At 37.7% G+C, this 12,370-nt stretch overlaps 1 long non-coding RNA gene across 1 annotated transcript; it reads right to left on the reverse strand.

Annotated features, from left to right (window-relative positions):
• Positions 1-585: 585 nt before the first annotated feature.
• On the reverse strand, positions 586-6,165 carry LOC115925494. The gene is made up of 2 exons (XR_004064752.1): positions 5,763-6,165; positions 586-3,009 (listed from the first exon to the last, which is right to left on the reverse strand). It is a non-coding gene; the product is annotated as an uncharacterized LOC115925494 (long non-coding RNA).
• Between the last annotated feature and the right edge of the window lie 6,205 nt (positions 6,166-12,370).

The raw sequence follows: 12,370 nt of genomic DNA on the forward strand, positions 1-12,370 counted from the left end.
AACCCGCATTCGAAACCAAGTCGATGCGTTAATGCCCTTTAGTAAGGCATTAATTCTCATTACCAGGTCCCTCGGAGAGGACCTAAAGCAGTCGGTCCTCTGGTTACTTACTAACAAGCATTTATGCTTTCTTATCAGTCAGGTAAAATAACCACCACTAAGCTACTAAACCACTAAATTATTGCAAATATGTTTCTATATTCAACCCCTGTATGGAAAAATCTATTCCATCATCAATAATGAAGAAAATCAAAATTTATGACATGTTATCTACAGAGCGAAGGGTAGGGAAGCTCACAAGAAATGTCACAGAGATGCCACTTTGTTTTTGATCACAATTTCCAAAATTCATAAACTTTCTTATTCTTAAATCAGAATTTCATTGACCCGATCCTCTCATTTTTCTACTTCTATTATAAAAACAAACTTAACATCAGGGTGGACCTCAATTGAATATTAAACATCTTAGATGTCTCTAAGATGTCTCATACATTACCCTGGTCACTGAGAAAGCTAGAGGATGGGACTACCTGTAGTATGAGTATAGTAATTAAAATATCGAAGAAATTGCTTCTTTAAAACAACTTTCTTATAGCTTTTTACATGATTTACTTCTCCGGCACATACTTAAATTATATCAAAACACAGCACCTAAATGCAGACATCAATTTTACTGGGCGAACTATAGCCAAGCATTAGGAGCTATCTTACCAGTACTCTGTTTAAAAATGCTACTTGATGTAAAACAAAACTACAAGAGACTTTTCATCTCTCCACCATATTGAAATCTTGGGTGATTCAATGATGCATACACTAATGGATTATCAAATTATGCAGCAAGTATTCTTAAAGAACTGTAACTTATAAACTACTTCAAGGATACCTCTCTTTCAATGAAATTCGATGAAATCAGAGGGTTATAACATGCAAACACAACTACTTAAAAACATAAAAGGTAAAGTCTATTATCCCCCAAATCGATGTCCAGTGTGTTACAAAATAGTCAATATATCAAAATCAACATCAGGTTAATGACAAGTTATTACATGATGCAATATACATTATGAAATATTAAGAAATAAAATAAGATTCTAGAGATACACACCTAAGCGATCTCCCCGAATTCACCAGTTATCAGATGAAAACTCGAGATCATACGTAAAGCCGAAAATTATAAATATTGTTTAGCCCTACATCCAAATCCACTTTTACAAGTCCAAGACAAGGAGCACAATTGCATGTACGTCATTGCACAAGCTGAATATAATTACACTTTTCTATATCAATTACACAATTTAAATGGCATGCACTTTCTTCATGGAGGAGATCTGTGTTCTCCTCCCATCAAATGGGGAAAAATCTATAAAGAAAGAGAAGGGGATAAGACACCAGTGCCCTCTCAATGACTGGACCAATCTAATATACTGGCACTACTGATTCATTTTCTTAAAAGTAAGATCATGGGATAAGATCTTGATTTTGAAGTATACAGTTGTTGATACATGTATGGAGTAATTACTAGAGTTACAGGATTGCATAAATTAATTAGTAACTGTAATGCTCTATGTGCACGTTTGTCTGTGCATTTACAGTACATGTAAGCCAGAAATCCCAGAATATAAATTATTACAAATACAGTTTAATATGAACAATAATTTAAACACCTTCAATAGAAGACAGTGCAAATAACCAAACAACAAAGCTTTACAATAAAGCTTGTAAAACTGATAAGCAAAAATGCAAACTATCATCAACATAATTGCCCATCAAATTATGGGTAGGTTTTGTCATCAAAGAATGTAAGGCCTTAGAATAGAGTTTATATTGAATTGAAATAAAACAGATGAAAGAGGATACAAGAATGACAAGAGGATGTATGTGTGCAAGAGACGGGGGAGGGGTGGAGGAGAGAGATGGGGACACTAAGGGTGAAAGAAACATGAGAGAAATAGGGAAAGAACAATAACACACAATGTAATTATAAATAGCTATAACATGGGGAAATGGCTTAAACTGTATGCATAAATCATTAATAAGGCTTAATCTTAAATCAAAGGTGAAAATGGGAACAGAGATCTGAATAGAATAGAGAGAGATTAAATGGAGAAAGTATACAGTTGAAAAGTATATTATCTGGCTGATTCACAAGTCTAAAAAGAAGAACCAATTTAAATAGATTTTTAAAAATGTGGTTGTAAATCTTAACCAGATAGCACAAGCATCAGTTTAGGCATGAGAGGGGGAGGCGGGAGAGAAAGACAAATAAAGTAAAGACAGAGAAAATGAAATAAAGTAAGTTAGAGTGATACAGGGGGGGAGGGGGGTTACCTTGTCACATGATATACTCTATACATAATTGTAGTATGCGTATGTAGATTTACATAGTCTGAGAAAGTTCAATGAGAGGTCTGTATCAAGAAATTTGATACCACTTTGAAATAATATCCAGGACTTTTGAAGCTTCGAGTTGGGCAATGATTTTTCGAATGAGTGGCAGATATCACTTTGACTGTTTGTTGAAGGATTGAAGGTGACATAACCTAAAAGTTTCAACATAGCTGGTGTAACTCAGGCCATAAGTAGTTTTACATGTCCTTTTTCTGAACAAGTTTGATGTACTATTTAGTCCTTCCAGAGGATCACAGGCCTACATGTGCTGCTTTTCTATGGTTCAGTGATGCAAAAAGGGAAGGGAATTTAAGATTCCATAGCATGAAAAATGCTTCATCTCTCTTCACAGTTGAACTTAAGTGGACATCCCATTTTTGGTTCACCTGAAGGAAGATTCCTCAAACACGACAGCGCTGACAAATTTGATGGTTGTGTCATGAGCGAGATTGAGCAGGTAAGGAGACAACGAAGGCCATCTGGAATGCTTGATGCTAGGTATGTTGACATTGTTGCGTTATCCAGCTCAACTTTGCCTCGAAGGTAAACCGGCATTACTTCGGGTCCACTTTTGTTGATGTACCTGACACAGTGTTGGAGGTTATACCGTTGCTAGTAGCTCTGCCAAATGAAAGAAACAAAATATAAAAATATATTTTTTTTTAAATTATAAATAAAATTCCAGGAATCATGAAATGATAACTCATATAGAGGATGACTAAAAATCATCAGGACACTTATTTCAATCAGTGATAGTTATTATTTCTAGTACATTTGTCATGGCTACGTGTGGATGCTTAAGCAACTTCCAAATGTGAGTGAGGCAATCTCTTGTTATCCTATGTGATCTAATTTAGACCTTTAAACTTTGTAGGATTACATATTTTAATGGATTGCAGTATGGTGGCCTGCAATAATCTTTACAGTTATAATTTCAACAAACACAAGAATTTAACAAAAAAAGCTTGATACTTTTGAAAATGATCAAAACTAAGGAAATTTTAATGTAAAAGATGATTATGTTAGGTTTCAGCCAAAAAAGTTCATGTAGTCATTTTGTAGGACTATGCCATGATCATCACTATGCACTTGTTGGACAAAAATCCCACCAATATATAGACCTAGCTGTAGATCAATGTATAGCACAATTTAATGTCCACTCCTGGATGTCTTCATTCATTGTATTTTGTTTCTTTCTATGATTAAATTATCTCTGGTAAAGTTTCGGGTCTCAAAGATGAATATGAAGTACAATATACTATCTTGCGACACAGCAAAACAAGTTTAGTTACAGGTCCAGCAGGCGTTAATCTTTTTGAGTCTTCCCACAGTCATCATCCAGATACGGATGTAGTCTATCAGCAAATGAAACCATTGCAGTGCTATTTTTGATGAGCTATTGGTGGGCATTACAAGGCGTTATCTTACCAAGGAGCCCCAAAAGACAGGTGAAAGTACTAATCTATCTTTACGTTCATGTCACATGCACGTACTTGCTTGTGCAGATTGCCGTCTCAATATTGAAACAAAATAACATATCCTGACAGGCTACATGTACATGTTCGCAATATGTATGTAGGGTCCTATTCATGGAACAATTATGTAAATGTATCTCTTTAACATGCAGTGTTAACTATTGTCTCTGTCAACCGCATAATTGAAAAGGTAATTGTGCCAGAATGATTCGGCAAAAAACACCCAAATAACTTAAATCGAGGGGGGGGGGGCAGACTCTTACAATATCATTAGGATGATTCATACTACACATGTCTAACCTAGTCAAGTATATTCCCTTCAATTGGATGTGTACTCCCTTGATCATATTCCTTTCTCAGGCTGGATGGTATTCCATGATAGCTGGCAATATAATTGATCCTTTGAAACATTAGGTGTGTTGCCCATAGCAGGAAAATCCCAATTAGAAACATCTCTTGTACAAGGGTATCCCATTTATCCTACTAGATATAAGCTTGTAAATCTACCAAAACTCTATATAACAAAACAAACAATTCTTAATGGCCATGCTTACTTTATAAACTATCTTTTTGTTGAAGCAGGAGCTGGCCGCATAGTCAATCTAAGATACAACCGCTTACATGTATGCCTACTCATACCTCTGGGTTAGCTTCATGACTGTATGCACAAATAAAGCTATGAGGTGATTTCCTACAAAAGTGTACTACAAAAGGCAAAAAATAAAATCATGAATCAAGAGTTGTTGTTTGCTGATTACCAAGGTGCCAAACAGTTTTTAATGCAAATGCCCCATTATCCAAAAAAGAAGTACAGTCTAGAGGCAGGCCTAGAAAGACTATGTAACATTGCATCAAACAAGCCTTTTCCCCCTTCGTATTATTCTGACTCGGTTAGTTCTGCAATTCTGCCATTGAAAAGTTAGCTTCGCAGTCTGAAAGTCGATACGCATTACTAATAAACATTAAAGTTGTATGACCATACAATGTTGATGTGTATATATGGCGATAGTCCATACGCTATGCAGGTCCTTAAGCTACCACCCCAGTAACCCACAAAATACATGTACACACAATGCAACATTTAAATGTACTACTCCAAGGTTACCGAGTAACAAGACAAATATCTGGGCCCTGTAACACGAAGTTTTGCGTTCGATTGCATATATTCTGATTGGTTATAATGGTGGATTGAACAATAATGATCTAGACTGGTCCATTGTCATTTTGCAACTGACGCCAAACTTATTCTTAATACAAGAAGGCCCAGATCATTTGCCCCCCCCTCCAAAAAAAAACAAAACAAAACAAAACAAACAAACAAACAAAAAATCTTATTTTCTTGTCATAGATCTAGATCTAGAATCATAAATTTGAAATAGGTATGAAATTCACATTAGTCAGCCGAAAAGATAAGATTTGCATTCATTCATTACATGTACATGTGCGGATTACACCTTTTAGGATTTAGTTTAGGGTCTAATTTTGTTGAATGGATTTTGCAAAGTCGAGCCAGCTAGGGGAACAAAAGCATCAACCGAAAACAGCAGCAAATCATGTGCTAGCTGTTGTCTCGACTACTATAATTTTGTCAACAGCTCGACTTCAGAATAACTGTGGAACTGACAAAAACAAACAAATTAGAGGTTTGAAGACTTTGAAAGCAAAGTGCACAGCTATACAGTCACCCAACTTGCCCAAACTGACTGGCAGTGGCACTGGCGCTGGCACAGCTACCCACTGCAAATGAGTGGCAACTGCACTGGCACCGCACTAGACTGCCCGGGCCGGGATAGGATTTCCACGAAATCACATATCATTACAGGTGGATGATCTCCATTTTTGCAGTTGTTATATTCTTATTTTGTATCTAGGTTATCCAAAATGGTGACAGGGACTTACCACAGCGATAGTAGCGATGTACCTCAATAAAAACCAGACAAACACGGTCTTAATGAGGGTTTTTACCTCCCCAGTCGACATGAAAACGAGTCTCTGAATGCCCTATCGCCCAGCTAATTCATAGCCAGCGCTAGCAGCGAGTCGCCCAGGCTATCGGCGGTGCACTGCGCGCCGACATGCAGCGCTAGAGCTCTGGCTGTGTTTTCGATGCTCCTATCCACCGCTTGACAACGCGGTGGTAAGCAGTAGCAGCGTAATGTACATGCTGCTATACGGAGACCAGTCTCCCTGGTTAGACCTTGGATCCTGCGTCACTAAAGACGGAGAGACGGCACTGGTATAGGTCGTACCTATGGAGGTCGTGCGCAAGGATCCATAGTACTACCTAGGATATTATGTGGATCAGGTGTTGTAACATCATCTTCATTGGGTAACATGAATCAATAAAAATTGGACAGAATAGTTTGGCATTTTTAATATCAAATTATTTGTTTTAAATCAAATATTTTGTGGATTTATTTGTGGTGATTGAATTTGATAAAATGTTGATTTTGGAAAGTAATAATTGTTTTACATATTCTATATATTTCCATATTTGGATATTTCAATTTCAACGTCCTCGTCCACATAATCGATAACCTCTTTTTAGAAGATCTAGCCGGACCTGCGGCTCGGGTGGCGAAGTCTCTTCAAAACCCAAAGGCCGCTGGTAAGGCCAGATCTATATCAAATAAACTAAAGAAAAAGACATTAGAGACGCGGAATGCTGCCGCCTTTCTACTTTAAATAATGTTTCCATTTGTGTCTGTCATTACAATATCTACTTGTTAGGCAATACAAATTTAATTTATTTAATCATTTTTTTAGTTATTTATCTGTTAATCTATCATCTTTTCATTTAATTTATGGTTGATCAAATATTTATTTAGTTATCTTTCTACAAATTCATTAATAAGTTCATCAGTTTATCTACTCATTCAATGATATATTTATACTTACTGACTTATTTCATGTATATTTTTATTTTAACAGTATACGCCTCTGTCGTGCTTCATAATGAGTAGGCCTATTGAACTATTCGGCCTTATTTATTTTGTCTTACTGCTTATTGTCATGCACATCACCACACATGGAACTCTTGCATTCTCAGATTAAAAGTGTGCTCCGCAAGTGGAATTTAAAATCCCCACTGCACTACGTATAGCTATACTTGCGCGTTATAGCAAACAATGACTTGTCGGTGCCTGTTTGTCCACCATGATCCCCTTTTTCTTACGTTAATTGAGAGCTGTAATTGTACTTTTTGGAAGATTTAGCCGGACCTGTAGCTCGGGTGGCGAAGTCTCTTCAAAACCCAAAGGCCGCCGTGTCTGGCTAGATCCATTTCAAATGAACAGAAATATCACAGAAACCATCAAGATAATATAAATTTCTAGTTCGTTGATCAGATCATTCATTCAATTATTAAAGTGACTCGGTAACATTGCCTCAGATTCTGAAGCAAAATCCTGATTTAGCTCATGCTGCATTCTTAATTATAAACTTTTAAGGTCAGTCAGGAAGCCCATGATTATTTATTGGAAATCGAATTTTCTGTTGTCGTTTTCCTAACGGTTTTTATAATACTACAGCCACGTTGCCAGATCTGACATAATTATTTTTTCTGCCATAATTTTGACGCTTTTAGCATCTGGCATTAAGCCTGCCATAATTTGGCTGTTTTGAACAAAATTCTGGCATAAACCATGATTTGAGCTTTTTTAGCATAATTTGAATACATCTTTCAAGTACATGTAGTTATGTTGGTAAATCATTCCACCTTTCTGTATCGTTTTTCTAAACTGCCGCTAAATATTTCCTTAAAAATTGCTTCTTACCCCCCCCCCCCCCCCCCCCCCGCTTATTCAGTGGCTGGCTGAGTGTCAGACACGTTGCCCCGGGATGCGAGATAGGACTCTTGTAGCGTGCCCTCACTTAAGACAATAATTATAAATAATAATTGACATTACATTTAATTAAAAGAATGAAGCGATTAATATTACTCTCATGTTACGGGGAAAAAATATTATATTTATTTTAAATCAATTGATTTGGTAGCCTTTTGACAAGGCCTCGTGACTCTGGCTACACTACATAAATATAAATATACATGAAATAAGTCAGTAAGTATAAAGATATAATTGAATAAGTAGATAAACTGATGAACTGATCAATGAATTTGTAGAAAGATAACTAAATAAATATTTGATTAACTATAAATTAAATGAATAGATAAACAGATAAATAAGTTCTTCTTCTTATCGAGTCACTACACAAGTCCCGTCCAGTGGTCCGCACAGGCTTTGGCACGGCAATTCACGGCTTCCAGGTCATCTTGGGTGCATGGCTCTGGCAGGAGTGGGCAGACTAGCAGGTGTTCCATTGTCTGTTCCTGGCCGATAAATAAGTTAACAAATGATTACATAACTTTAATTTGTATTGCCTAACAAGTAGTTACTGTAATTACAGACACAAATGGAAACATTATTTACGGAAGAGAGGCGGCAGCATTCCGCGTCTTAAATGTCTTTTTCTTTAGTTTATTTGATATAGATCTGGCCTTACCGGCGGCCTATGGGTTTTGAAGAGACTTCGCCACCCGAGCTGCACGTCGGGCTAGATCTTCTAAAAAGATCAATACACAAATTTCATTAAATGATGTAGTCGTTTGATATATAATTATTAGATAAAATATACAAAACGATTATTACTTTCCAAAATCAACATTTTGTATTTAATTCAATTATTACTAATAATTTAACAAATACGTTGATGTAAAACAAATATTTTAATATTTAAAATGTAAAACTATATTTAGAACAATTCTGTCCTGTTTTTATTTAATCATGTTACGCAATGAAAATGACTTATGTAACAGTGTAATACTCGCCGAAGTCTTAATCGATTAGCATGCAATATAAAGAGAGGGCTTACTTCGAACCGTCTTGTATTGGTCACACCATTGAGGGGAACTGAGATGATTTGTGGTACGGAGGGGGTTCTGTTTTCCCTTCTTTTTCTTTGTTGCCTATATTTCCTTTGTTCTCTTTCCCGAAATTTATCTCTTCCCCATTTGATAAGGGGAGTTCAGCATAAACCCTCGTGTCCCCTGTAGCTACTTTGCAAAACAAACAAAAAATCAACAACAAAAATTATAAAAAAAAGTTTAAAAAAAACATCCTAATGTCATTGGTTATTAAATTTCAATCTGACTTTACCCGACAATTCGTAGTTGTATGGGTAAGTATTCACACAAAAATATGCATGTAAAAAGATTATCTCTTCATTCTCCTGAATACCTCAATATTGCATTTTAATCGATTAAGACTTCATCCGAGCTTTTAATACTAACATAAATCCTTTTCATAGTGTAAAAATAATAATCATCGGACCAAATTGTTTTTAATACAAATTTTGTCTAATTTTTAATCATTAAAATAAAAAGTTTTTATTCATAAATGAAATTTACAACCAAATAATGGTTTAATTTGATTAAAACAAATTGAATTTATGAAGTAATAACCGTTTCGTATATTTTTAAAATAATTTATATATAAAAACCGACCCAATATGTCGTTCCTATAAAATAATGCACTTTTTGGAAGATCTAGCTTTACCTGCAGCTCGGGTGGCGAAGTCTCTTCAAAACCCATAGGCCGCCTCGTCTGGCTAGATCTATTCCTAATGAACAGAAGAAAAAAGAGAAACATTCGAAGTGTTAATATGATAGTTCTTACACAGATCATTCATTTTATTATTTAAATTGACTCGGTAACATTTCCTTAGATTCTGAAACAAAAAAAAATAAGGCTTTCACATTAATACTCGGGGGCTCGTACAGCGAGTAAAAAACAAACATTGGGGAATTTTCGGCCGGTGTCCGGCGGACTCCCGTACAGTTCCTACATGCGCCGGGACATTTTTTAAAGCCGTACGGGCGCCGTGGTGTTGAGTTGGCTGCTCCCTATTCCACCGGCGTTATTATCTGACCGTTATGCCGGGTCCCTCACGATTTTCCTGTTAATTCTCAATGTACAACGTAGCTTTGAATACAGAGACACGGATGTCAGAAGACATGAAGATCATTGCGCCGCACGGCAGCCCGTGGGGCAACGTACGGGTGACTTGACGACCCCATGGGCCCGGGGAGCCATGGGGTGCGCCTGTTCATCGGACGGAGCCCGTACGCTTACCGGTCGGAACCCGACCTGCACCCGACCTGCACCCGACCGGCACCCTTACGGACGCCTTGCATTTTCACTCGACCAATTTTTAACAGGCACCTCCCGGGCGCCGCAGTATGTGACCACAACTGCCGTAGAAATGAAAATCGGAAGGGTTCCGTACGGTCTCTAAAATCCACGGCAAGCCGACGGGTAAGGAAAATCGTACGAGGTCCGGTGCATAATTGTGACCTATATATTAGACATAAGAGAGCACCGAAAAGTGTCGTAGTATAGAGTGGTTTAAGAACTTGAGTTGAAAATCAAGGGTCGGGGTTCGATTCCCGATCGACACGGCACGAGTGTCCTTTGACAGGCATTAATCTTCATTTGCCACACTCGACCCGGGTGAGGTAAATGGATACCTGGCAGGAGTTAATTCCTTGAAATGCCGGAGCGCTGTAATGGCAGCTAGGCTACAGCCGGGGTAATAATTAGTGCGTCTCGGAATAGAATTTCTAGATAAAAGGTGCTATAAAAATGCCCTCTTATTATTATGAAAGTAAACCATTTTTGCATTACATTGACACCCTTCATCTTTTGAAGAACATTTGGGGGGGGGGGGAGGGGTAGAACGAGATAGAACTTACATTTATGTACGTTGCTTTAAAAAAAAAATCCAATTACAGCTTTCCCTCTCGCTATGGCTTGTGTGTCCCCGTGGATGGCCATCCTGACAGACTGTGTACTTGTGCAGATGACAATGTTACTCTCCTTATAATCTCTATTGAAATGAGTGTACATTACTCAGGATTGTGAGCCTAGCTAAATTTTCCTTCCGGGCCCTTAATATTAAAAAGTGGGGGGAACAGACGTACCGCTGGTTTTGATATGAGTTATAAGCTCAAGTTTAGCGGTGAATATTTTGATCTGACTGCTAAGAAAGCATTAATGTTGTTTCCCAAATGCTGTTTCCCCATAATTATGTGTAAATTTCATCTTGATTCACTTTTATTATTGCTATTTATTGTAGGGTTATTAACAACAACAGCTTAACGATTTAACAATAAATTCTACCTTTAAGTGAGTGCAGAGTGTGGAAAAAGAAATTAAGGGAAATCCAGCTCTGATAAATTAACGAGGTACTTAATTTCTCTCATTTTTCTTCCTTCACATTTCTCACATTTTCTGTTCATCTTTTCTCTGTAATTCCTTGAGTGGGAACCTCGCCCCCCCCTCCCATGTAATACCAAACTAGACAAAATAAAATGAGGAAGAGAGAGCAAAAGAAGAGGGGAGAAAAAAGAAGCAGGGAAAAGAATAAGATAAGATTGTATTGGTCACACATTATTGAGTGGTACTGAGGGGGATCTGTTTTCTCTTCTTGTTCTTTATTCCCTCTATTTCCTTTGTTCTCTTTCCCCATTTGATAAGGGGAGGTAAGCCAGGGGCGGATCCAGGAATTTCTTGCCGGGGGGGGGGGGGCACAATGAGGGGCACACGGTGGGAAAGAGAACATATTATAAATATATATATATATATATATATATATATTTTAGTCCCCCCCAAAAAATCGCAACGACTCAGCCATCCGCTGAATAAGCGGGGGGGGGGGGGGGGGGGGGGGAGGGTCATGACATTTTGCTTCGTTGGGGGGAGGGTAAGGTCATCTTTTTAGGTCAGCCATTGGCATTTAAAAAAAAAAAATTGGCCGGGGGAGGGGGGGGGGGGCACGTCCCTGTTTTTCAGTACATTTTGGGCGAATTTAGGGCTGATTTTAACATTTTTTTGGCCGGGGGGGGGGGGGCACAGGGCACGTGCACCCCCCCCCCCCCCCTGGATCCGCCACTGTAAGCATATACCCCTGTGCCCCCTGTAGCTACTTTGCGAAACAAAAACAACATCAAATAACACCATAATTTTATTGGTTATTAAATTTCAAACTGATTTTACCCGACACTTTCTAGTTGTATGGGTAAGACCTTTCGTAAATCACGAAAATTCGTCGACCCGATGCGATGAGCCCCGATGGTTCGAAGTAAGCCCGTCACATTATACACCCCCCCCCCCCCCCCTCCTCGTCAATATCCCATATAAATCGATTAAGACTTCCGGTGAGTATTACATTGTAACATAAATCATCTTCATTGTGTAACAGGAATCAATAAAAATTGGACAGAATAGTTTGGCATTTTTAATATCAAATTATTTGTTTTAAATCAAATTTTTGTGGATTTATTTGTGGTGATTGAATTTGATAAAATGTTGATTTTGGAAAGTAATAATCGTTTTACATATTCTATATATTTCTATATTAAGATATTTCAATTTCAACGTCCTCGTCCACATAATCGATAACCTCTTTTTAGAAGATCTAGCCGGACCTGCGGCTCGGGTGGCGAAGTC

This window comes from Strongylocentrotus purpuratus, unplaced genomic scaffold (assembly GCF_000002235.5).
Source record: "Strongylocentrotus purpuratus isolate Spur 01 unplaced genomic scaffold, Spur_5.0 spur5_scaffold_18, whole genome shotgun sequence".
NCBI lineage: Eukaryota > Metazoa > Echinodermata > Echinoidea > Camarodonta > Strongylocentrotidae > Strongylocentrotus > Strongylocentrotus purpuratus.